Consider the following 26,994-nt stretch of genomic DNA (forward strand, 5'->3'; position numbering starts at 1 on the left):
CAGCATCGTGGACTGGTCCCATGATGGCACCTGCGTCTGCAGCAGCCCCACTGTGATGGCGGGGACCTCCTTACTAATACGAAGGGTCTGCAGCAGCCCTACTGTGATGACGGGGACCTCCTTACTAATATGAAGGGTCTGCTGCAGCTCCACTGTGATGGCAGAGACTGTCTTACTAATACGAAGGGTTTGCAGCAGCCCCACTGTGATGACGGAGACTGTCGTACTAATATGAAGGGTTTGCAGCAGCCCCACTGTGATGGTGGGTCCTCCTTACCAATATGAAGGGTCTGCTGCAGCTCCACTGTGATGGTGGAGACCTCCTTACTAATATGAAGGGTCTGCTCCAGCCCCGCTGTGATGGCGGGTCCTTACTAATATGAAGGGTCTGCTCCAGCCCCACTGTGATGGTGGGGACCTCCTTACTAATATGAAGGGTCTGCAGCAGCTCCATTGTGATGGCGGAGACTGTCTTACTAATATGAAGGGGCACAGGTGGGCTTTGAACTCAGCCTCAGTTGAACCCCTCCGAAGGTGAGATTCCTGGAGTCTGGGCTCTTGGGGGTGTCTGACGTGTGAAAGCAACTCAAAGGCCCACGGCACATCCTCATTTCCCTGCTCAAGGGCTGTGCTGATTAACCTGAAAAACTGCCAAATGTGGTAGAAAAGGCTGGAGTGGAGAATTGGAGAGTTCATCACCGATCCTCATAGCTTTATCCTAAAGAGGGCCCTGGCCTCTTAAGTTGCTTGCCTACTCTGAATTTTGTGGCCCACCCGATGGGGCCTGGCCTTCTCAGAGCTGTGGGATGGACTAGGGGTCAGTGGCCAGCGCAGCCTGGGTTCCATTTCTGTCTCTGTCACGGGCAGAATGACGCCCCCCACATGCATATGTTTAGGTCCTGACCTAGTGCTTGAGAACCTGACTGTGTTTGGAGACAGGCCCTCTAAAGAGGTCGTTAGGGTGGGCCCTGATCCACTAGGACGGGTGTCCTTCTAGGAGGAGGTGAGGACACAGGCACAGAGGCCGACCCCGCGAGGACACAGACAGGCACAGAAGCCGACCCCGCAAGGACACAGGGAGTCTGCATGGCCAGGAGCGAGGCCCTGGGAGGATCCAGCCCAGCCGCACCCTGGGCTTGGACTTCCAGCCTGGGGGTTGGTGAGAGAAGCCCCTGCTGTGGCACATCCTTGGGGCCGTGCCCGCTCGCTAATCCAGGCTCGTGCGCCCTGCCTGTCCCTCTGTGTGGCTTCCTGTCTCCACCGAGGACCCCTGCTGCAGAGCCCACCTAGGACCAGGGAGGCGGCAGGGATCCACTAGCAGCCCCGGAGCCCCTTCCTGTAGCCCTCTGTCAGGCGGGGATGTGGGACCCTCCACCTCCCGGCTGCTCCCTCTTCTCTGCTCCGGGCCAGGCAGTGGTGTCTCCCCCATCAAGTTCGCCTTTCTCCAGGTCACTGCTGGGAGCTGCGCCTGCCTCCCTGGGCCGCTGCAGAGCCGGCAGGGCTCCCACCACTCCGGGCATTGGGGGCTTCTTAGGCCTACCTCCGCTGCCTGTGCCATTTCTGATGCGGGATCAACGTGTACCCTTCTCTGCACCTTTTAAAGGGTCCAGCCGGGACACCCGCCCTCGCGCTCCACTCGGCATCTTGGAGTTCTGGCTTGAGACCCAGTTGAGGCCCTCAGCCTCGTGCCTGCCGCCCCGGCCCATCCACGTTTCCACGGTGGCAGAGGTGATTCTGGAACCACAGGCAGAACAGCGTTTTCTTTTCCTGCTGAAGATAGGAGCAGGTGCCCCTCCCTCCAAGTCGTGGGCGTGGGTTTGTGTCTGGAAGGACCACACAGCCCGGTTCCTCTCATTCCTGAGCTGGCACCTCCGCCGCCCGCTCTGCACTGGGTCTCAGACACCTGCTTGTCCTGCAGCCACCAAAGGGGATTAAAATTAACAGCAGCGCGGACGTGAGGGGAGACGAGCCTCAGACGCTGCCCCCGCCCATGGTTACCCTCTCACAGCGGGAGGCTCACAATCAAATTCTCACAAAAGGTCACATTTGCAATAAGTAAAAAGGAAATGCAGGTAATTGGTTCTGGAGCCTGTTAATACCTCTGCGGGCCCTGAGAGGCGATCTGATGGAGTTGAAACCTTTTTGTTCAGGTAATTAAAAATGAGATTTCATTATATCTTTTAAAATGAGGGCGAGTGAGGTGTTTTCTCAGATGCTATGATGTTATTGAAAGAGGAAAATAAATCAGCAAGGCATGGCATAGCCTTGGCTCATAAATGGATCGTGGCTCCGTCCCGGGCTGGGGGTGCCCACAGGAGAACTCACCCACAACCCTGAACCCTCCTGACAGAGATGGAGCCTGGGGCGCAGAACAGTGTGGACCCCACAGGTTCCAGAGGGTTGGGAGCGATTAGACCCCTCAGGATGAAATGTGGATGGAGAAATTGGCAGACTGAGATTCTAAACAAGTCACAGGCATTCTCTTTTCAGTGCGGGAGATTATTCGTAGACACGATTACGAGGTAAATGGAAAGGAAATGAGATAGTCTGCCCCCCGGGGCCTCATCCGTCCTTCCCCAGACAAAGGGCGACCGGTGAGGGCCGAGTCTTCGGAGCTGGAGGAGAGAGACAGAGACGAGGGGCAGGTCAGCTTGCAGGGAGACAGGCGTGGCGGCAGCTGACGGGGCTCAGACGTGGTGTCACGTAATCTCCATCTTCATGACAGGTCCCCAGAAAATCACGATGAAAACTTTGCATCGGGAAATCTCACCATTTATATAAACCAAGGCGAATGTTGCACCTAACAATAAAATACAGAAATGTATTGGAATGATTTTTTTGTATTTTTTTTTTCAGTTCCAACTAAGGAAGTATTTGCGGGTGCTTTATTCACACCCGGATGGGAGGACGTGGTGGCTTTGTGGCAGCCAGGCTGACTTCCCACGTTCTTGGAGCCCACGTTGAGGGGCTAGCATTGCTCTGATGTCTGGGTAATTTTGAAGAAAGCTGCTGCGGGCGCACCGGGAACCCCGTTGTGCTTCGGTGACCCCTCTGTGCTGCGATGGCCGTGTCCTGCCTTTGGTCACACAAGGTCCCAATGCTGAGCCTCACTCCGCAGACGCATTACCCTCACCTGAGTCTAGAGATGCCACCATGGGCTTCCCTGGTAGATTTGCTCACAAACGCTCCGGAGCTCCATAAACCTCATGGTTTTCTTTCGTATGAAAAATTCTTTTTTGTGGTTTACAGGAAGAAAAATTCTGATGTTCCATATATTTAAGGCACATTTTATTGGTAAACATTATTCTTCACAAGATTCATTTAATTTGTAAATGGAACAATTAATTTCTATCCAGATGTTAGGATTAAAAACATTACTGAAGGAGAGGTCTTTTTGGCTTCAGTAAAAATGCTTATCAACAAAATCCCAATTTTATGTAAAAATAAAGTGCTGTGCCAGATAAATCATGGCTTATTTTCTTGCATATTTCTCGTCATTATTTCCATTTCCAGCATTTACTTTTTTTATTTTAACCGAAGAGAAAGTTAAATGCTCTACTTAAGTTTCCTCCTGTTATTTACAAGTTGTCTTCTTCAATCCGTGGGTGAGATTGGCTGCAGAATTTGAAGAAGATAGCAAACTCTGCAAAGAGATGAGCTTTGTGTCATTAAAAATAAAAGCCACATGCCGAGTCATCATTTTTCATCTTTCAGTGTGTTGTTAGTTTTGCTGAACCCTATACTTTGTACTAATAATGCTAATTTGTCTGTTACCTTTGATGACTGTTGAATGGAGCTGCTGTTCCACAGACAGAGGCCTGACGACTCTCCCTGCTCTTACCCTAAGAAGAGGCGGCGGGCAACAGCCCCCACTTTCAATGACTGCATGCCAGCCCCTCCTCTGCTGGCCCCACATTTCCTATTTTAGGGTTTTGCATTCTTTCCTGGAGGCAGCAGGTGACGATGACAGCCTCAAGGCCTCCAAGGCACTCGGCTCTGGTTGCGAGAGCTGTTACTGGCGATCTTTAAACAGCACTGGTCTGCTCGGGAGCTGCCTGTTCTGGGGCCCTCACTGTGCACGGGCTGACTGCGTGTTGTCGGGGACACTTGTGGACACTGTTTCTGGGCTGTTCTCACACCACGGCTGTTCTGTGTCCCAGAGGCCAGGCCCCTGTCCGCAGCCTGTCTCTGCCCCCTGGGGCCTTTCCTTGGGTCCCCATTGGGTTGGTCTTTCTCTCCTCTCTTCTCCCTCTGCACTGTCCTGTCGGTGAGGCCCCCTGTCCTCATGTCCCTCTCCAGCCCTCCCCCGAAGCCGGGGGCAGCTGGCAGGGCTCCCTGGTGGAAGCCTCCCTGTCCCTGCCCGTGTGGTTCTCAGGTGGGGGTCTTGTTTCTTGGTGGGCGTCTCCAGGGCAGGACTGGGTGTTCCTGCCTCTCTGTGGACCCCAGACACAGGGCGCTGACACTTGTGTCGGGTGATACTTAAGAGCATTTTGTGCCACAGGGGACCCAGAATCGAGCTCATCTGTTCAATTGATTGTAGCCATGTCTATAATAAATGGTGATGATCCAGGACCCTCGGGACAGCTTCTCCTCGAGCTTAAGGGGACCTTCTCAGGCTCCCTGAGGCTCTGCCTGGCTGTGATTCTGCACGGAACAACGCAGCTGCGGTGGGAAGTGTCCAAGGAGCCTTTACTAGTGAGAAGTTCCCCACCCAGCACCCAAAGTGAGGTCTTTACAAGGGCTACGTCTGACTCTGCTCAGGGAGCTCGTCGGCCTGTGCTGATTAGCACACACCTGTGCTGGTGACCTCTGTCCCCCACTGCCTGGGCCTGGTGTCCTCCATTCCCCACTGCCAGTGCTGGTGACCTGCACCCCCCACTGCCTGGACCAGGTGACCTCCACCTCCAGTGCCTGTGCTGGTGGCCTCTGCCCCCCACCCCCGCCAACTGCCTACGCCTGGTGACTTCCACCTCCCACTGCCTGGACCTTGTGACCTCCAGCCCATCACTGCCCGGGCCTGGTGACCTCGATTTCCTACTGCCCGAACCTAGTGACCTCCACCCCCCTGCAACTTCCTGGGCCTGGTGACCTCCCTTGCCCACTGCCCAGGCCTGGTGACCTCCACCCTCCCCCGCTTAGGCCTGACAACCTTGGCCCCCTGCCACCTGGGCCTGGCGACCTTGGCCCCCCGCCACCTGGGCCTGACGACCTCTGCCTCCAGCTGCCTGGGCCTGCAGGGGTCATTGCTCCCTGCTCGGGGTTCTGGTGGGGCCTGCAGGGCTCTGAGCCCTGGAGGGAAGGGGCTCCTCTTTTCAGATTCACCCACAGGAGCCTGGAGAGTGAGCCGCCCCCACACTGGCATGCAGAGGCCCAGGGTCTCACTCCCCACTCCTGGCCTGGCTTTTCCTGGAGGCTGTCCCTGGGACCCTTCAGGAAAGAGGAGGTATGTGGGTAAGGGGAGGACTCCTGCATTATCTCAGAACCCAGGTGGCTCCAGACCTCCCCAGCCCTGCCCCGGGACTCAGCGCTCGCTAACACCCACCTGCCCTTTGTCTCCCAGCCCCCATTCTCCCTCCCTACAGCCTCAGGAGGGTCCCACCTGGACTGAACTAGGGGCTGCAGCGGGACCCAGCCCCATTCCTGCTTCAGTTCTCTGTCAACTCTCCGGAGCTGGGCAGGTCCCCTCGCTGCTGGGGGTGAACCTGTGGATATGCTGCGCCGTCACTCACACTGCAGCAGGGTGATCCAGCCACGGCTCAGGATTCTCTGCAATAAACACCTTGAACCCACTGTAATTAGCAAAATGTACCTTTTAACCCAATCCTGAGTCCTGAAGTGCAAATATAAATTCCAATTAACAGCCACATCTACTTGGCAAGCTATGCTTGCATGTATACATTTTTAAAAAATTACTTAAGATAAATAATTACTGGAACGCCTCAGTTTTAAGCAGAACTAAATGAGTACAGTATTAAAAAAATTAACCTGCCTTCTTGAAAATATTATACTAACTTCAAAATAAGAGAGGCTTCGTGTTAATGGACTGGGTTCTAGTGTGTGGGAATTAAGTTCACTTGCTGCTCATGTGAGAATCATACTGAGCACTCACAGAAAAGCCTGCTGTGGAGAGTGCCGTGCAGTTCACAAACGCGCCGTGAACTATGGACTCTGCTAATCCAGTCACTCGAGTCTGTCCTGTAACAGGGATAGTGTCTAGATTAGGTCAATCACTAAAAACTTAAAATCTAAATCTTTTCTTTTCTTCTTTTGAGACAGAGTTTTGCTCTTGTTGCCAGGCTGGAGTGCAGTGGTGCAATCTCGGCTCACCGCAACCTCTGCCTCTCGGGTTCAAGCAATTATCCTGCCTCAGCCTCCCAGGTAGCTGGGATTACAGGCACCCGCCACCACACGTGGCTATTTTTTTTTTGTATTTTTAGTAGAGATGGGGTTTCTCCGTGTTGGTCAGGCTGAACTCGAACTCCCGACCTCAGGTGATCCGCCAGCCTCAGCCTCCCAAAGTGCTGGGATTACAGGCGTGAGCCACTGTGCCCTGCCACTTGTTTGGATCTTAAACCACAATTCCTCTTCTGTTCTCCTGGGATCACATGATGTGGACGCCCTTGTGCACGGTTTCCACCAAGACTCCTGATGACCACAGCCAGCAAGCTCAGCTTCCGTGGAAATGAGCAGATGGTCGTGTGTCTGGCCTGTGGGTCAGTCTCTCCCCTAAAGCCCGGCCCAGGACGTGACTCTGAAGATGGGTTTCGTGTGGATTTTCCTCTCTGCGTGGGACTTTTCCTCTGCAGCTCCTAAGAAGTATTTTGGTCAGTGACCTAAATACTTTCTCCGACAGAAAAAGCATGATCTGATCAACTGCGATTGATGAAGCGTGGACTCATAACCCTGCTTCCAAAAGCATTGATCGTGGGTACGATGTCTACATTTGTGTGAGATCAGACCCAGCCTTCTAGAACCATGCAGTCAACACTCAGAAAGGATGGCACGACCATCCTCTGAGCACGGCTGGCAAAGATGATGAAACCAGTTTTTAAATGGTGATTTATTTTAAAGGCAAGTGTTCTCCAGCAGCGAATTAGCAGAGAGAAGCCCGTTCCTCCTATTTCCAAAAGAAAGAGATTTTGAGGGAGATCTTAGCTCACCTGAGGGGTTTGGATCGGAAAAATTCTGTGGCTTATAAAGTCGTTTGTTATTTTGCTGTGATTTTATACACAATGGAAGGGTGAGGAAAAGGTCAGCAATAACTCTGCGGCTGCATTTTAGCTTGGAAAAAATGTAATATTGATCGATAGGAAAATGGAAAAAGCGCAACTATTAGCCCCTTACTTGATCTTCTCCGACCTTTACCCCTCCACGCTGGTTTTATTCTTAAATGTTATGCCTCCTGTTCAAAGGTTTGTCCTGCTTAGTCTTTTATTTAATTAATCCATGATCTTCCTCAATCTCTCTAATGTCGGGACAAGACCGGCTCCTGATTTCCCTGCTGTGCTCCCAAGCCTGGGCCACACACAACTTGGAGCCGCGAAACAGCTGCCGTCCGCGGGCATTAACCCTCCATCTTCCTGCACATCACTGGAGGGAACCGCTGCGCAGCCCAGACGGCCGTGCAGGTGGCGACTTCGTGAGCCCCGCCCCCTGCGGTGTCCCACGTGAAGCCCCGGGGAGCTGGAGCCACCTCCCCTGTGGGGAAGATGGCTCCTCACCGCCTGGCGGGGGGCTGACACCACAGACCCAGGCCCTGGTGCCAACTCCTGCTGCTCAGGGACTGAGCATGGCCCAGATGGTCCTGGGTGAGGCGTGGCACGAGGGGGTGCCAGGGGCGCCCCCACGTCTAGCAGGCACTGCTGCTCTGTGGCAGAGTCCCGGCCCCGGGACTCTCAGCAGTGCACCCCAGCCCTGCTGAGGCCTTCAGGAGGGGGGCAGAGATGAGAGCCCCAAGACCTGAAGGTGGATTGAGCTGAGGGTGTCAGGGGCTCGCCAGGCCTTGGGACGAGTGTGTCGGCCCCTGCTCTGGGTGGATAGTGTCCCCAGAATTTACATCCATCTGGGACCTGTAGTGTGGCCTCACTTGGCAACATGGCTGTTTCCCACGTAATCAAGGTAAGATGAGGCCCCACCGATTGGGACTGGTGGGGCCTTAAATCCAGTAAGACCAGTGTCCTCACGCGAGGGGAGTGTGGACACAGAGACACCCAGGAAGAAGACATCCACAAAAAGACGGGCAGAGATAGGCCGGCGTGGCCACAGCAAGGCAACCCGAGGCCTGCTGGAGCTGGGAGGAGTGAGGCCAGCCAGACACACAGGCGCGTGGGAAGCTGGCAGGCAAACTGGCTCCACTGTGGGGGATCATCGCCCCACGGCGTCTGAGATCCCCATTTCCAGGAAAGCCACCTCCACCTGCTTCCTCATTCGGTGCCACGTGAATTAGTGATGTGACTTTGTGTGGATGGGGACTGGGAGGCAACGACACAGGGAAAGGCAAGGACACGGGTCCTGGCGACCCATGAGTTGAGGATTCCGCAGGCCCTGGGCCGAATCCCACCGAGGACTGAGGGCCTGAGGCTCACGCTTCATCCCCAGCGCCGGCTCCCTGAGGAGGCCCCTCTGCACTCTGTCCCTCCTCTGGGGACAGGAAGGGGAGGTTGCAGATAAGGCCTCGGCGGGGTCCCGGGTTATCTGGCTTGACCTTTGGAGAAGCCGAGAGGGGAGTGTTGTCACCCAGAGGAGATAGGGGGTCGCCTGGTGGGAGCAGCCTCCAGCCTTCCTGAGAGGTCAGGGGCAGGGCCCTGCGAAGACAGCCTGGACTGGGGCACTGGCCTGGCCTGTCAGCGCCGTCACTGCGCGGCTCCCAGACACACAGCTGTGCCAGCCTGGGGCATGCATGAGCGCTCAAGTGCCTTTGCTTCTGAAAGGAACTTGCAGGCTGGGCAGCCGCTGTTCCTGGGCCTGGATGGTCTCCACGTATGCAGAGGCACAGCCGAGCCACGCACCCACCATGCAAGACAGGGCCTGGAGACCCGGAGAGGGGAGGAAGGAGAAGACCAGCTGTTTTATTTAGACATGAAGTTTAAAATAATGATGGACACAAGAAATCACATTGCCGGGCAATCGGCAGAATCAGATTGGCAGAATCAGCTTCTCACTGGGTTTAGCTAAATCTGGGTTATCTCATTTTCCAGGTAACACCAAGAATATGAGAAAGGCAGATGTGGCTTCTTCTTTAACCAAAAAAAAAAAAAGGAAATTTTTTTTCTTCATTCGTTTTTTTCATTCATGAATTTTTTCTTCATTCATTTGTGAACAAACATCACCTGCATATAAAAGACTAAGAGAATCTCCACTTGCTCATCCCAAACGCAGACCCACCGAGCCCCAGGAACAGTATTGCTGTTTCATTTGATGGGAAGAATCAGAAAGCTGAAATTTTCCCAGATAATCATTGCTTTGTAATTCCCTGTGATTGATTTAATAGCAGAGTGGACAGTTCAATACAATTGCACCACATTAAGGATCACTTTCTAAAGGCCCCAGCAGCGCGAGTCCCCACGTATTAATGTTTACATGAAAAGCACTCAGGGAGCTACAGGGTGGGTGGGAAAAAATTTGCCTCATTTGAATTTCAGGCAGTTTGGAAGCACACTAAAATGCACTCTATTTTATTAAGCAACCCACACTTGCGGGGCATAATTCATCCTTGAATTTCACTCCACAGTACAAGTGACTTAATGTTACTGGTTAGAATTATAACAGGGTTTTATATCACCATAAAGGCATTTTGACAATATTTGTATAAGGCACATTTTATTGCTCATATCTACACGTGTTGCCAAAGTGAAATAATTTTTCGGGGTAGAAAATGCAAGACACCATGGCTGGCCCGTGATTTATAATCTTTTAATGAGAAGTTTTCTAGCTTCTAAATTCCATTCTAGTTTAAACACTTAGCAAAATAACAGAAAACATGATGCCCTGATAGGCAACAAAGGGGGAAAAGGTGTTTCTAACCAATATAAACCTGTGCATTACCTTCAGAAATCTCCACTCAGGAAAAGGCAGAAATTCCAGTGAATCAAGAAATGTGTTTGCTATTTGCATGTCAAAGAACAGTTGAGTCAGCCCCTGCAGTAACCCGAAAATCACTGTGCAAATACTTAATGACCATAGGAAGAGCAAGATATTTTAAAACTAAACTATTGCGGTGTGTGCTGGGGGTGAGTAGGTCATGAACTCAGGACTCTTGTGTCTGTTGTGATATGTGCTGAGGGTGGATGGGTCGTGAACTCAGGACCCTCGTGTCTGTTGCGGTGTGTGCTGGGGGTGGGTGGGTCGTGAACTCAGGACCCTCGTGTCTGTTGCGGTGTGTGCTGGGGGTGAGTGGGTCGTGAACTCAGGACCCTCGTGTCTGTTGCGGTGTGTTCTGGGGGTGGGTGGGTCGGGAACTCAGGATCCTCGTGTCTGTTGCGGTGTGTGCTGGGGGTGGGTGGGTCGGGAACTCAGGACCCTCGTGTCTGTTGCGGTGTGTGCTAGGGGTGAGTGGGTCGTGAACTGAACTCAGGACCCTCGTGTCTGTTGCGGTGTGTGTTGGCAGTGAGTGGGTCGTGAACTCAGGACCCTCCTGTCTGTTGCGGTGTGTTCTGGGGGTGAGTGGGTCGTGAACTGAACTCAGGACCCTCCTGTCTGTTGCGGTGTGTTCTGGGGGTGGGTGGGTCGTGAACTCAGGACCTTCGTGTCTGTTGCGGTGTGTTCTGGGGGTGGGTGGGTCGTGAACTCAGGATCCTCGTGTCTGTTGCGGTATGTGCTGGGGGTGGGTGGGTCGTGAACTCAGGACCCTCGTGTCTGTTGCGGTGTGTGTTGGCGGTGGGTGGGTCGGGAACTCAGGACCCTCGTGTCTGTTGCGGTGTGTTCTGGGGGTGGGTGGGTCGTGAACTCAGGACCTTCGTGTCTGTTGCGGTGTGTGCTGGGGGTGGGTGGGTCGTGAACTCAGGATCCTCGTGTCTGTTGCGGTGTGCGCTGGGAGTGGGTGGGTCGGGAACTCAGGACCCTCGTGTCTGTTGCGGTGTGTTCTGGGGGTGGGTGGGTCGTGAACTCAGGACCTTCGTGTCTGTTGCGGTGTGTTCTGGGGGTGGGTGGGTCGTGAACTCAGGACCCTCGTGTCTGTTGCGGTGTGTTCTGGGGGTGGGTGGGTCGGGAACTCAGGATCCTCGTGTCTGTTGCGGTGTGTTCTCGGGGTGGGTGGGTCGGGAACTCAGGATCCTCGTGTCTGTTGCGGTGTGTTCTGGGGGTGGGTGGGTCGGGAACTCAGGACCCTCGTGTCTGTTGCGGTGTGTGCTGGCGGTGGGTGGGTCGGGAACTCAGGACCCTCGTGTCTGTTGCGGTGTGTGCTGGCGGTGGGTGGGTCGGGAACTCAGGACCCTCGTGTCTGTTGCGGTGTGTTCTGGGGGTGGGTGGGTCGGGAACTCAGGATCCTCGTGTCTGTTGCGGTGTGTGCTGGGGGTGGGTGGGTCGGGAACTCAGGATCCTCGTGTCTGTTGCGGTATGTGCTGGGGGTGGGTGGGTCGTGAACTCAGGACCCTCGTGTCTGTTGCGGTGTGTTCTGGGGGTGGGTGGGTCGGGAACTCAGGATCCTCGTGTCTGTTGCGGTATGTGCTGGGGGTGGGTGGGTCGTGAACTCAGGACCCTCGTGTCTGTTGCGGTGTGTTCTGGGGGTGGGTGGGTCGGGAACTCAGGATCCTCGTGTCTGTTGCGGTGTGTTCTGGGGGTGGGTGGGTCGGGAACTCAGGATCCTCGTGTCTGTTGCGGTGTGTTCTGGGGGTGGGTGGGTCGGAAACTCAGGATCCTCGTGTCTGTTGCGGTGTGTTCTGGGGGTGGGTGGGTCGGGAACTCAGGATCCTCGTGTCTGTTGTGGTGTGTGCTGGGGTTGTGTGGGTCGTAAACAAGCGGGAAAAACAGGAACAAGAGCCCCAGAAAACCAAGTGCAACCTCAGTGGCTGCGGATAGAGGGGAGGCCAGAAATGCAGTGAAGCATGGATTTCAACTGGAAATGCTTTATTGTTATTATTTTCTCTGCTGGGTTCACCTGATAAGTCTATACCATGTGCTCCTAAAATGGTAATTTGTTTTTTCCCCTTTTTCCTTGAGAATCTTTGCTTTTAAAGTTATGCCTCAATTAGAAAAGCAGGACTTCGGCACGTTTGTGGGAAATGCCTCATCTCCTTGGAGCTCTCTGGTTCCTCAGTGCCACCCTCCAGAGATCCTGCCGGTCACCATCTCGCCTTCTCCCCGTATAAGCTTCACTTAGACACACAATACCTATTTTGTGTAAGGTAAAATATGCTGTTTTTTTGTTTTGTTTTGTTTTGTTTTGAGACAGAGTCTCGCTCTGTCACCCAGGCTGGAGTGCAGTGGCACGATCTCAGCTCACTGCAACATCCGTCTCCCAGGTTTAAGCAATTCTCCTGCCTCAGCCTCCCAAATAGCTGGGATTACAGGCAGCCACCATGTCTGGCTAATTTTTGCATTTTTAGTAGAGACAGGGTTTTTCATCACATTGTCCAGGCTGGTCTCACACTCAGGTGATCCACCCGCCTTGGCCTCCGAAAGTGCTGGGATTACGGGCGTGAGCCACCGCGCCCAGCCAAAATATACTGATATTTTGAAGATCACATATAAAGGTGAAATAAAAGCAGGAAACATGGTTGATGAATTCTGTTGGCAGCTATAAGTGCTGACACACAGATGTTTAGCGCCTGCTCCTGAATCCCACACGAATCATAGATCAGAACCCTGGACGGTTCTGGAAACAATGACCTACACGCCTTCATCCCTTCAAGCTACCCATGGAGACCCTTCAATGTCCAGGTGTGTGCCCAGTTCTAACCACGTTCTGGAAACACGGAAAATGAACAACAGGGAATTGCCTGGCTCTGCATACTCCCCTGTTCCAGGTGCTGTTTGCTGGAAGCCAGTGTTTCTTGAAAAGACTAAGACACAGGAACAGACTCCCCCACAAAACGGTAGCATCACTCTAGTGCATTAATAATCATCCCGTGGTAACTTAACCCACACTTTCCACTTTCTATAAGTAGATGTGTCTGTATGTGTATAGATCGGCATCTGTATGTCTATATCTACACCTGTACCTACATCTACACGGACGCCTACCCCTGTACCTACACCTATACCTACAGCTAGGTCTATATGTCTATATCTGCACCTATACCTACTTCTCCACCGACACCTATACATACACTTGTACCTACACCTATATCTATATCTACACCTACACCTACATCTATATCTATATGTCTATATATATACCTACCTCTACACCTACACCCATACCTACACCTGCATCTATATCTATGTCTGTATCTGTACCTACATCTACACCTATACCTACATCTATACCTACGCACATAGCTACACCTATATCTATACATATATCTACACCTTCACCTACATCTACATCTATACCTATAGCTATGCCTTTATCTATATCTATACCTATACCTATACAGACACCTACATCTACATCTATACCTACACCTATGTCACCTATGCTGACACCTCACCTACACCTGTATCTACACCTACACTTACACCTATACCTACACCTACACCTATACTAACACCTACATCTATACTTACAGCTATACCTATATTAATATACCTACACCTACCCCTACACCTACGTCTCTCTCTCTTTTTCTATCTGTCTCTGTCTCTACCTCTATCATCTCTATTTATCTCTATCTCTATCTCTGTCTCTATCTCTGTCTCTCTATCATCCTTATCTCTATCTCTGTCTCTGTATCTGTCTCTATCGCTATCTCTAGATCTCTCTCCATCTCTAGATCTGTCTCCATCCCTATCTCTATCTCTGTCTCTGTCTCTGTCTATCTCTATCATCCTTATCTCTATCTCTGTCTCTATCTCTATCTCTCACCTCTCTCTATCTCTAGATCTGTCTCCATCTCTACCTCTATCTCTGTCTCTATCTCTATCTCTAACCTCTCTCTATCTCTAGATCTGTCTCCATCTCTACCTCTATCTCTGTCTCTATCATCTTTATCTCTATTTCTATCTCAATCTCTATCTCCAGCTCTATCTATCTCTATTGCCTTTTTTCCATCCTAGCTTCTTGCAATCATTCCCACTCTAGGACACAGCCTTAAGGCGACTTATTAAACTGAAGGAACCACTTCACTCAAAGCTCCAAGTGGCTTTAAGAGTGAAGACCTTGACCTGGGTCTGTGAGGATGGGACCTCGGTGCCTCTGGGGCTCTCGTTTTGTCGTGTCTGGGGGTGTCTAGTTCTCGGGCTGTTTTCTGCTGCAGAGTATGGAAGGCTGAGTGATAGATGCAGGTGTGATGTTTTAGGTTGGACATCAAAGGCTTACACATCAGGAATCGCTGTCCCTTGAGACGCCACTTGTGGAAACACATGAAGTCTTCAGGCCTACATGGAGTCAACCCCCTCCAGTGTTCCCAGAGTTTTCCTGCTCTCTTGGCCAGTGCTTTGTGTCCTCACATTGGGTCCCTGGGGTGTGAGGTTTCACAACGACGGGGCTGGGGACCAGGGGCTGCTCATGGACTCCCCAGAAATTACAGGCCCTCCCAGGGGTGGGGAGGGCGGTGGGTGGCTCGTCTTTCAGGGACTTGCGTGGTTCTCAGAGAGGCAGGCTTTGTACCAGCAGGCTACCTTCATGTTGGGGACCTGGAGGTGTCACAGTGCAAGCCGCCCACCTGAGGTATCCACCACACCTTCCTGCCACAGTGCATGTATGCATGCATGCCCTCACACAGGCACAGGTACGCACATATATGTGTGCACGCACATGTGTGCACATGCGTGCATGGGCTCACACATGCATGCGAGCAAGCACACATCAGCACACACGTGCACAAGCACACAGGCATGTGCACATAGTGAGGAGCCTGACCAACAGCTGCACTACAGCCTGAGGGACCCTGAGCAGAGGACCCAGCTTGGCTGCGCCCAGGTTCCAGCCCACGGGGACCAAGGGAGGAAACTTGTGTTTCCAGCAGCCGCGTTTGCTGCATTCTCTTTTGCAGCAACAGGTAACAAATATGATGCTGAATGGAGGAATTGAAGGGTATGTGTAGTCCAGTGGCCTCATTTTGAGGGTAGGAGACAGATGTTCAGAGAGAGAAGTGATTTTTCTGGGCACCTGGGGCCAGATGGTGGCAGAGTCTGAATTTAAGCCCGTCCTCGCCTGCCCCGCACTCCCTGTGAGGCAATTTGCATGCTCTGAGAAGATGACATTGTGAGCCCCTGCCTCCCTGCACAGCAGAGGAGGGCAGCCCCACGCACTGGGTGTGCGAGTGACTCTCAGACGAGGCAGGCAGTGTGTGCCTTACAGAGGAGGGAGTGGAGGCAAGAGAAAGCCCACCCCTCACCATGTTCTCTCCCTGGAGAGGGGTCGGGTCTGAAGCCCCTAGCTTTACCACGGTGCCGTGGCTGCTTAAACTGGAGACCCTTCGAGAATACAGGGATCAGGATGGGAGCCACTTCTTGAGTCTGATTTATTTTTTCCATGAAGAATGAATGAGAAATGGGATGGAGTGTGAGTTGTGAGTTGTTGTGTTGAAATAATAAGGGAAAATGTGCTACCCTGCCCAGGACCTTGAGGCTCCATTGAGGCAGATGCCCACCTGGCCACTGTGGGTGGAAAATAAAGACCTCTGCTCACTAATGTCACTTTCCTGAGAGCAGAAGGAAGCCTGCTTCTCTGGAGGGTGCAGAAGAGATTTCTGCAGGCGAGGCGTGTGGGATGCTCTGCTGTAGACCCACGGCACAACAGGCGGCTTTGTGGGCCGAGCCCTGGCCTGGGAGGGTCAAATCGCAGCAGGTGCCATGTGCTGGTGGCTGCTCTTTTCAAGACATGTCCCCAGTGGCAGGAGGAGGCTGGGTGGGGAGCACTCTCAGGTTCACTGGTGGTGGGAAGAGGCTGGGTGGGGAGCACTCTTGTGTTCACTTTGGTGTTGGGAGGAGGCTGAGTGGGGAACACTCTCATGTTCACTTTGGTGTTGGGAGGAGGCTGGGTGGGGAGCACTCTCAGGTTCACTGGTGGTGGGAGGAGGCTGGGTGAGGAGCATTCTTGTGTTCACTTTGGTGGTAGGAGGAGGTGGGTGGGGAGCAGACTTCACTTTGGTGGCAGGAGGAGGCTGGGTGGGGAGCACTCTCAGGTTCACTGGTGGTGGGAGGAGGCTGGGTGGGGAGCACTCTCCTGTTCACCCTGGTGGTGGGAGAAGGCTGGGTGGGGAGCACTCTGGTGTTCACTTTGGTGGTGGGGGAGGCTGGGTGGGGAGCACACTCGCGTTCAACTAGAACCTCAGGGCTGTCACAAGTGGGGGCCAGGCTCGAGGGCTGGGCTCAGCACTGTGGCCTCAGAAGGGCCCAAAGAGTTCTCCCAAAGGAGAACTCTCCCATGACGCCAAGGTTGCCTCCTCAGCCCTGTCCCCTGTGGCCTCACCTGTTATCCCAGCTGTTGGCCAGCCTGGTTGCCTCTCTGTCTGTGACGCCCTCCTCCGCTGCCTTCTTCCTCACTGCACCTGACTTCCCCATCCACACAGCATTTTTTACCGAAGCCGACCGAAGCCGCAGCGCAGGACACTGGGGGCACTGTGCCGTGCAGGCTCCAGCCTCTCTTGCATCTGCTTGTTGAAGTGAGGTCCACCTCCCTGGGTTTTTGCCTCTTTCTAAACACCACCTGCAAACTGCCTCCCCTCAAAGGAAAGTAGCAGGGACTTGTCCTCCCCAGGGCACTGCACACTGGCTCGAAGCCTGGTTGGGAGGCTCTTTGGTCACGCTGAAAAGAGCTTTGACAAGACAGAGTGGCCCCTGGTGGGCTGGGGTGTGCTGGGGAGAGTCCCTTTTCCTCTGACTCCTGAACTCATCAGGCAACAGTACAGGAGCTTGAGACGAGGCTCTGGCGGGGCCAGAGTCACACGGCAGGAGGTAACCACTTGAGGGCCACGGGGCTAAGGTAGCTAAGGTCCCATGCAATGACCTCCCAGTGTCCTGAGGCTGACCACAGCTCAACCCTGAAAAGGGGCTGCAAGGACAATCACAGCAATTATCTTGTTCATTTCACTACAGGCACAGAGCAGACACCACACAGCTTCCTTGTCGCCTTGCCTCATGTGCACACAGCACGGGTGTCATTTATACATACAGTAGAATGTGTGGCAATTACATCAGAATCATCACACCAAACGTGGCTGTATCCTTTGTTAATCAAAGTTCATCTGTGTTAGTTAATGGTGTGAAGGAAGCCTGTATAGAGAAATTACCAACTGTCTGTAAGAAATCCAACATAAACATCCTTTTGTGGCCAAAGAAAAGCATGCTTCAGCCAGAGCCCCGGCATCCACCCTCTTTCCTGCCATGAAGCTTTGCCACCTTTTCAACACAGCACCTTGTATTTCAATGCTGGGGGTTCACTGTCAAGGTGCCCCGGTGCTGGGTGAGACACCCCCCACCTCGCCAATATCTTTTTGGAAGACTGAGCCTAAAACCAACAGTGTCTCAGAGATGGAGAGATTGTCACAGCGTCTCAGAGATGGAGAGATTGTCGCAGCGTCTCAGAGATGGAGAGATTGTCGCAGTGTCTCAGAGATGCAGAGATTGTCGCAGCGTCTCAGAGATGGAGAGATTGTCGCAGCGTCTCAGAGATGGAGAGATTGTCACAGTATCTCAGAGATGGAGAGATTGCCAAAGGGGGTTGATGGGCTATTTCAGACCAAACTAAACAGCACAGGACCTGCGCTTCTGGCTGGGGTTGTCGCGTGCCCAAGGAGTGTTGCTTTGGGGACAGTCATCCAGGACAGATCCCCTCCCTCCTCCTCGGGGCCTTTGGGTTGATGGCTGCTGTCAAGAGAAGGCTGTGGCTGTGCCTCTTCCCAAAACCCACAAAACCGGGAGAGCTTTCACCTCAATCCTCAGCGTGTGATCCCCAGGACACAGTGTGCATGTGTTGTACTCGCACAAGCACGCAGACACACCCCCACACGTGCACACGCTCCACACTCACACACAAGCACACACCCAGACACGCTGATACACACACATCCAGCACAACCCGACTCTCAGGTAAGCCTGGCCTGCAGAAGCCTGAGCCTTCTGCTCACATGTTTGCCGGTGCGTGGGCCGGATGACAGGCCTGCGGCCAGTACCGGAACCTGGTGCTCCAGAGTAGAAGAGCTGCTCCTTGACAATCAGACCGAGCGTGCATTCATTTACGGACAAGCTTTGTGTTCCACAATGGGGTCTTGGGGTGGGTCGGGATGCACCGTGACAGGGCCAGCAGCGACTCTCCCCTGCCCCGGACATGGAAAACCTCGAACACAAGAGTCATCAGCCCTCTCGGTGTTCGACTGAATCATGGGGCAAGCCTGTGTGTGCACATGTGTGTGAACATATGAGCATGTGTGTGAACATATGAGCATGTGTGCACGTGTGAATGTGGGCTTGTGTGCATGCACATGTGCATGTAGGAATGTGTGTATACTCTGTGTGTCGCCAGCTGACCCGGTGTTTGGTTCTTGGGTCTACTTAGAGGCTGATACTTTGTGTCCTTGTGTCCAGAGAGGATTTGAAATGCGGAGCAGCGCCTGTTCTGGAATTTTCTGTGGCTGCTCAGCTCTCTCCCAGGGAGCCCTGGTCTTGAGCCACAACAGAGGGCATCAGCCTCAGCAAGCCCAGACCCGCCCGGAGGCTCTGCTTCTGCAAACTCAGCCGGACCTGGGAGGGCCGCCCAGAGAGAAGTGGGGTTTGGTGAAGGGAGGGGTGAGGGGAGGGGTGGGCCCACTGCTTTTGTTTATTGTTTGCTTTATTTGTTTTGTTTTGTTTTTCCTGACTAAGCCCTTTGCTCTTCTTGTTTCTAGAGGGAAGATCAGGTTCTTCGGCTGCTCTGTAGGGAGCTCTCCCCCGCGACCAGGCAGTCCTGAGTCAGCAGGACCCCATGCGTTCGTCTTTCACCTCTATTCCTTGCTACTCCAGGGGCCGCCCCAGCGGCATTTTCCCAGGCAGCCGGTCGTCAGCCTCCTCCCTGCGGCCTCCTACTGCGCCCTCTCACGAGGCGCTGGGGCCTGGTGCGGAAGGATTTACAGGGAAGGAATGTCGGGCTCCTCCGGCTGGGAGCGCACCTGCGCCCAGGGAGGTTCCTGTTCCACCACACCTGGCCCCCCAGGGAACAGCGGGTGAGTGCTGCTGCAGGAGGGTGCACGAGAGACGCAGTGCTCCCCGCTCCTCTCTCCCCTTCCCTCCTCTCCTCCCACCTCCCCCATCTCCTCCGTCCCCTGTCCCCGCCCCTCCTTGTCCTCAGGAAGCCATATCCCACTCTGGTGGAGCGGCTCAGGCCGCTGGTGAGGGTGCTCAGGGCGGGGCTCTTCTCTGAGTGACGCTGGAGGTCATCTGTGCCCGAGTGGCTGGACGTTCTCACGGTGAACGCAGAAAGGGACACTCCGTCCGAGCTGAGCCTCAGGGCCCCTGAGCCTTGCTCTTGGCCCAGCTGCTCATACAGCCCTCCGCGCCTCGCTTCCCTCCCACAGCAAGGAAGGATGACGGGTGCGCGGTCTGCACGGTGGCGCGGGGTGGCCGCGTTGCTCAGGAAGCACTTGCAGGTCACCACTGCTGCTTACACAGCCTTACTCTAGCAAGGCCCTGGGCAGCCACACTGTGACACCCGGGACCTCACACCTGGCGTTTACCAAATGAATTCAACGGGTAGGAATCTCCACATCCCTGGATACTTCGCGGATTTGCGGAGGGACTGGCGAGGCAGCGCCGCAGCACGGCAGAGAGCCGCCTCCCACACGCACTCAGGTACACACAAGCCTCAGCTGCAGCCTAGGCCTTCAACACCTGATGCTCACGGAACTTTCTGGAGCTTCCAGAGAGTGACATGAGCTTCCCGGGGAGCTCTGCGTTTCCTGGGAAACTCTGTTTCCCAGGGAGCTCCTTCCCTTCTAGGCCCCATGTCTGCGGTGACAGCTGGGAGGCCTGGACTCAGAGCGGTGACCTTTCCTCACCTCTCCCTGGCATGTCTGTGCCTCTGCCCCTATGGCATTTGGAAGCCCCCCCGCCCACCACACACACACACGCTGCCTCTGCCGCAGGACATGAGTGGCGGCTGCCAGATGACACCTGTCTGCTGGCCAGAGCGGGCGCCTGACCTCGCTGGCCTGCACTGGAGGCTCTGCAGGTGGGGAGGGCAGCGTGCAGTGGCCATCTGGCATGTCCCAGAGGCTCCCGGCCTGGGTGGTGACAGGTTCCCCTCGTCCCTGATGGCCCACACTCAGGATGGGCTGGTCCTGCATCCTTAGGCCCCGTGTGAACGTGGAAATGCCCAGCTCCCACTGCCCTCCCGTCCTTCTACATGAGGACAGGAATGCGACTCTCCCGGTGGCAGTGACCACCGCCTGCAGGGGCCTGCTGGCCTCCCGTTTGCACCCGGCTCAGGTGCCTCCTGGCCAAGACTCCTTGAGGCCACTGTGTGACACACACCACACACCCCTGGCACCAGAGGCCCGGGAAGGGCCAGCCCCTCCTGGCGGCTTCTCGGGCCCTTTGGGTGAGGGCGGGCACCTGCTTGGCAACCCCTGGAGAGAAGGGGAGGGGCCACATCCAGTCCATCTATCTTCGCTTTTTACATTTTTATCCAGCAAGCATGTGTTTCATCATGTTAAAAGAACAATACATATTGTAAAAATCATGACAAACAATTGAAGGTAGCTTCCTGGCAGGAAGAATGAAATCGTGGGTCCCACCACAAGACACCGTCACCTTGCTCCCCCTTTCCTTTCACATTTAAACATTTTTGTTTTATTTTTTATAGAGATGGGGTCTCACTATGTTTCCTAAGCTGGTCTTGAACTCCTGGCCTCAAGTGATCCTCCTGCCCGAGTAGCTGGGACCACAGGCACGCACCATACCTGGCTAAATTTTGCATTGTTTTGCAGAGATGAGTCTCACAACATTGTCCAGGCCGGTCTCGAATTCCTGAGCTCCAGCGATCCCCCCACCTCAGCCTCCCAAAGCGATGTGATTGAAGGTGTGAACCACCGCACCTGGTCTCTCTCTCTCCCTCCCTTCCTCCCTCCCCCTCTCTCTCTTTCTCTCTTTCTCTCCTTTCTTTCTCTTTCTTTCTTTCTTTCTTTCTTTTTCTCTTTCTTTCTTCTTTCATCTTTCTCCCTCTCTTTTCCTTCCTTCCTTTCTTCCTTCCTTCCTTCCTTCCTTCCTTCCTTCCTTCCTTCCTCCCTCCCTTCCTCCCTCCCTTCCTTGTAATAGACTTTAGTTTTTAGAGTGTTTTTGGGCTTATGGAAAGAGTGACCAGAAAGTGCGGAGTTCCCACTTATGCCCCACCTGCCTCCCTGGTTGCTACCAGTGTCCCGCCTTAGAGTGGAGCGTTTGTCATAGTCCTGCCAATGCTGCTGTCATTCACTGGAGTCCATGGTGCACCGGAGGGCTCATGCCTGCTGTGGCACATCCTGTGGTCTGGACAAATGGAAAGTGACATGCGTTCCCCACTATGGCATCACACAGGCAGGTGTCACCACCTAAACCCCTCTGGGCTCTGCCTGTTCATCCCCCTGCCTCAGCCTTTGGCAACCAAAGCTCTTCCTGCTGTCTCCTGAGTTCTGCCTTTCCCAGGGGGCAGGGTGGGGATCGTGTTGCGTGCATCCTTTCCAGACTGGCTCCTTCCCTCAGCAGCAGGCACTGAGGGCTCCTCTGTGCCTCTCATTGTTTACCTCCCTGCCTGATGGCTTCTCGTGGGTGACACCTGCTGTGCCTAGGGCTGCCTTGTGGCCCCTGCTGCCTCATGCTCTGGGGTTCAGGGTGCGTTCCCTTCTCCTCAGTTGCCTGGTGGCTCACTGTGGCCTCTTCCCTGCCTCTACCACAGGTTTTTTTCTGGGCATAAAATCTATTCCTGACTCCATTTGGAGCTCCCAGTGGTTCAGGGCATGGAGACCAGGCACACGTAAAGATTGCGTCTCTAACTGAATTGAGAATAAGCTGCCTTCAGGACTCACGCTTGATCAACCTCGCCAAGGCTGAGGTGGGAGGGTTGCTTGAGCCCAGGAGTGGGCAACATAGCAAGATCTTGTCTCTACTAAAAATAAGAAAATTAACAAGCATGGTGGCATATACCTGTAGTCCTAGCTACTTGGGAGGATGAGGTGGAAGGACTGCTCGAGCCCAGGATTTCAAGGCTGCAGTGAGCTATGATTGTGCCACTGCACTCCAGCCTGGGCAACAGAACAAGACCCCATCTCAAAAAAGAAAAGATAAAGCAAACTCTTGTTTACAAAGCTTGCAGCTCTGCAGCTGGAAGGCTGTGTGGGCACTTTCTTGGCAACATGGGCCCTGTGGCCATGAATGGCAGCGGTCACCTTCCTGGATGGGGCTGACTTTTCTCTAGCCTGAGCGACAGCCTGAGCCTCTGACTCCACTCAGTGTGACCTGCAGACAATTGTTTGCAGCCCCACTCTAATTCCCTCCTAGGGACTCTCAGCCATCTTTCTTTTTCCTTGTGGCAAGAGATGGCCAGGACTTTGGAATGGGCAATAGGTTTGCTGAAGATCACGTCCGTGGAATGCTGGGCTCTGGCGTGGTCTGACCCTTGCGGTGAGCCTCTTTTCTCAGCTATTTCGTGACTCTATCCAGATAGGAGCTACCTTAGGAAAAGAGCAACACCTATGATTCCTATCCATAGAATGGCTTTAGTCGGGTCCCATGGAATACAATTGATTACACCCTGAGCTCAGATCAGGTTCTACAAATTCATGCTGACATTCCTGCACTGTAGATAAACCTGCGTCCTGTGGCTTCCCTGCCCTGGGTGCAGCTCCAGCTCCTTCCTTAACTCCTTGGGTATTCCCTTTAATCTGCAGGAGGGGCCAGTGATTGACTCTGGGTGTACACTGTCCCTCCACACCACTTCCCTGTCTTCCGTGGTTTTTTGTATTCATTTTCTTCCACCTCCCAGGCACTGACCCCCAGTAGTGACCCCGGGGGGAGACCATGCCAGGAAGCACACTGGCTGGGGGGACCCTGAGGCCTTCCAGGGAGAGGCAGGAGCCGGAGGCGGCAGGAGCCGGAGGCAGCAGGAGCTGAAAAGAGGTACCTGTTCTCTGCAGGTCTGTGCTGTGCACCCTCTGCACCCACGAGGCATCCTCAGAAGTGGGGAGGGAGAAGGAGGGATGGAGGAGTCTTTTAGCATAGTGTGGCCTCCATCTTCCCTCCCTAGGACACTGGGGACCATCCTGAGGGTGGCCTGAGTTGAGGGTCCCTCTGCAGAGGCTGGCAGTCAGGCCCACACCCTGAGAGCAGGTCAGGGACATTTGGCCAGGCAGTTGAAGCTGGAAGTTCAGACGGCCGTTTATTTGGGGATTTATGACCTTAAGGGTCCCTCTGGAGTGGAGAAGAGCAGCTGCCTCCTCTGCTCAGCCTGGACACCCCTCCTGCCCGTTGGGACACTCTGTGGGTTCTGCCTTTGAGTCCTGAGATGTGCGAGGTCCTGTACGCGCTGCCCAGCTCGATGTGAGGCAATGCGCTGTCCCAACGCCTCTCGCAGGGCCCATCAATCACCCCAGAGCACAGACTCCGCTTGCCCCGCACTTACAGCTGTCAGGTCGCTAAATGGCTCTGCCTATTACCGCAGCGCAAATACATGATCCTTTCACTTTGCAGATTCCATGTAATTGTGCGTGGACTGTGTCAGCTTCGGATTTAATTGGCGTGTAGGCTGCGAGGCATGAATTACAGCATGTGTAATTTATTTATGCAATAAAATTTACCATTAACTGAGAGAGGAAAAATAAAGAGAAAAATAATATGTGTTGTACTATAATTACGTAATAAAGTTTGAATTAGGAATATCACTTGGCCCACAAACTTCCTCTGGCCTGAGAAAGATCAGAAAGCAACGCCGTCTCTTCAGTTCCTTCCTGGATTCTCAGGAGAAGCAGGTCTGCCTCTAAGTGCGGCGGGACAAGCGGGTTGGTGGTAAACGGAGCCGTGGGGAAGAGTGGGGCCTTGAGAACCAGCTGCATTGACGGGGACGTGGCCAGCCCAGGTCAGCTGGGGAGAGATGGAGAAAAGTAGGGGACAGATAAAGAGAAAGTTAATTTTTTTCTTATATAAAATGAATCGTGAAACTGCTCACTGGATAGCCAGGCCACCTACTCATAAAGAAAAAGCAAGAGAAATGCCTGCCGCTGCGCCTGGGAGTCCATTCCCAGGTCTAGGGCCACCCCAGAGCTCCCGGTCACCCTCAAGCTGAAATGTTAGTCGCGGAGGGCTGGCTCCCCATGACATTTTCTTTTTATTATTATTATTATTATTGTTATTATTATACTTTAGGTTTTATGGTACATGTGCGCAATGTGCAGGTAAGTTACATATGTATACATGTGCCATGCTGGTGCGCTGCACCCACCAACTCGTCATCTAGCATTAGGTATATCTCCCAATGCCCATGACATTTTCACCGGAGCCCCTGGCATGACTCAAAATCTGTGAGTCTTTCAAATGATTAACATGGGCTCCTGTTGTCTGCTCAGGCGGGAAGGCCCAGGAGCCCACACCCGGGCTGTGACTCTGTTCTGCTGCGCTGACTCCGGACGTGAGGCTGGGATGAGCCTGAAGGAACTGCGTGCTCGCCAGCGCCTCCCAGCCCACCTCTGCGGTCGGTCCCCTGGAGCCCACCCCTGGCTCCACCTGAGCTCCCAGGCCAGCATCCCCGGGCCGAGCACAGGGCCAGGGGCAGGTGGCTTCCAGAGGGAGCGTTTCCAAGGGAGGATGAAAACCACAGTGCCTGTCAGGCAGGGGGCGAGGACAGAAGAGAAACGCCCCTCCCAGGGCCGGGCGAGAGGCTGTGGGGACCAGCTCAGGGACCCCCACACAGAGGGGCCGCCACTTCCACGGGGAGTGCTGGTCGGAGGGGGCGCCGGAGCTTCCCGCGTGAGGAGACAACAGGAGCCCAGGCTTTACGTGGCCCCTCTGACTCCAAACCCGCACAGGCTGGGGCGGCGGGGGCGGCCAGAAGAGCCCGATCCCTCTGCGGCCGGCCCGGTGCATTCGGGCCCAGCGGACCCTCGCCCTGGCCCTGGAGGCCGCTGCGGCCCCCACCCAGCTCCTCAGCAGCCACACGGTCCCCACACCCCAGAGCGGCGCACAGGGCCTGGGCCTGACGACGTCCTTCGGGTCCCTGAGCAGCCAGGTCCCCACGGCCCTCGGCGACCCGGGCTCCCCGGGATGGAGCGAGGCGCTGGGTCTTCAGCAGACGCCGGGGCCCAGGCAGCCCTGACCCCAGCTCCAGAGACATCCGAGCCCAGGCTTCTAGAGATCCACCCCCGCGGGCTGCGCCCCAGTCAGTGCTGCCCCGAAGGCGGGGACGTGGAGCAAGAAGCAGCTGCAAGGACTCGCGTGAAGAAGCCACCGCGCTCGGAGGGAGGGCTTCGCACGGAAGTTGTATTTTCCTTCAACTCCTCTGTGTTTTTCAAATCTTCTGTAGGAGTGTCTATAGTGACCATCAGAAAAACAATCTGAAAGAAAGACAGGAATTACCACCGACCCCAGGGCTGCATTTATTGCTGGACATTTGTCACGGTCTGGGCCGTGTGGACCCGCCCCGCTCAGCCAGAGCCGGGAGGGCTAGGAGGGGAGGCGGGGGCACGGTTTGAGGACGATTTCTCTCCGACCTAAGGAGTAATGGGGCCGTCATGTAGGCAAGGTCAAAGGACGACGTGGCGGTTGCAGGGTGACCCGAGGTCATGTAGGCAAGGTCAAAGGACGGTTGCAGGGTGACCCGAGGTCATGTAGGCAAGGTCAAAGGACGGTTGCAGGGTGACCCGAGGTCATGTAGGCAAGGTCAAAGGACGACGTGGCGGTTGCAGGGTGACCCGAGGTCATGTAGGCAAGGTCAAAGGACGACGTGGCGGTTGCAGGGTGACCCGAGGTCATGTAGGCAAGGTCAAAGGACGGTTGCAGGGTGACCCGAGGTCATGTAGGCAAGGTCAAAGGACGACATGACGGTCGCAGGGTGACCCGAGGTCATGTAGGCAAGGTCAAAGGACGATGTGATGGTTGCAGGGTGACCCGAGGTCATGTAGGCAAGGTCAAAGGACGACGTGGCGGTTGCAGGGTGACCCGAGGTCATGTAGGCAAGGTCAAAGGACGACGTGGCGGTTGCAGGGTGACCCGAGGTCATGTAGGCAAGGTCAAAGGACGACGTGGCGGTTGCAGGGTGACCCGAGGCCAGCAGTCCTTTGCAGAGCGGATGAGCTGTCAGTGAGGGGTGAAGTGTGGAATGGGACTCGCTGACGAGAGCCCACTCCTCCCTAGGCCAGGAGGGGCGTGGGGCCCCGGGCCCGTGTGGCTGGAGGGGGGCCTCCCAGGTGGCTGGAGGGGGGCCTCCCAGGGGGACGGGCATAGGGGCTCTGAGAGCAGCGGGCCAGATGGGAGGCGGATGCGTCTGCCTGCTCTGCCCAGGCCTGGGACCTGTTGTGAGAAAATCATTCTGCTCCTCTTTCCTGTTCAGCCCTGAGGCGGAGCCCGCACTGCGATTTCCTTAGTTGGGAGCTGTGTTTGTGAGGACCCTCCAGTCTCTATCATTCAGGGATCCCCTTGACCTCAGTAAAAGCCCCCCTTAAGTCCCCCAACCTCCTGAGAGTCTCCACTTGGCTCTGGTGGGGCCGTGCCCTGGAAGAGAGGTTTGGGGCTGCTGATCCTGGCCGAGGGTCTTCCAGAACGACGCTACTCAATGTCCAGGAATCACAGGAGCCCAGTGTCTTGGCCTCACCAGGCTCTGTCACCACCTCAACCCTGTGGCCCTGCAGTTCTTGAAGCTCAGGTCCCAGTCCTTGGTGACGACTGATCAACCCTGGCCTCTGCTTACTTCTTCAGGAAGCTGGAGCCTTACCCTGTTAGCAACGTCTTTCCAGCATCCCC

Source organism: Pongo abelii, chromosome 4 (genome assembly GCF_028885655.2).
Source record: "Pongo abelii isolate AG06213 chromosome 4, NHGRI_mPonAbe1-v2.0_pri, whole genome shotgun sequence".
In the NCBI taxonomy this organism is placed as follows: Eukaryota; Metazoa; Chordata; class Mammalia; order Primates; family Hominidae; genus Pongo; species Pongo abelii.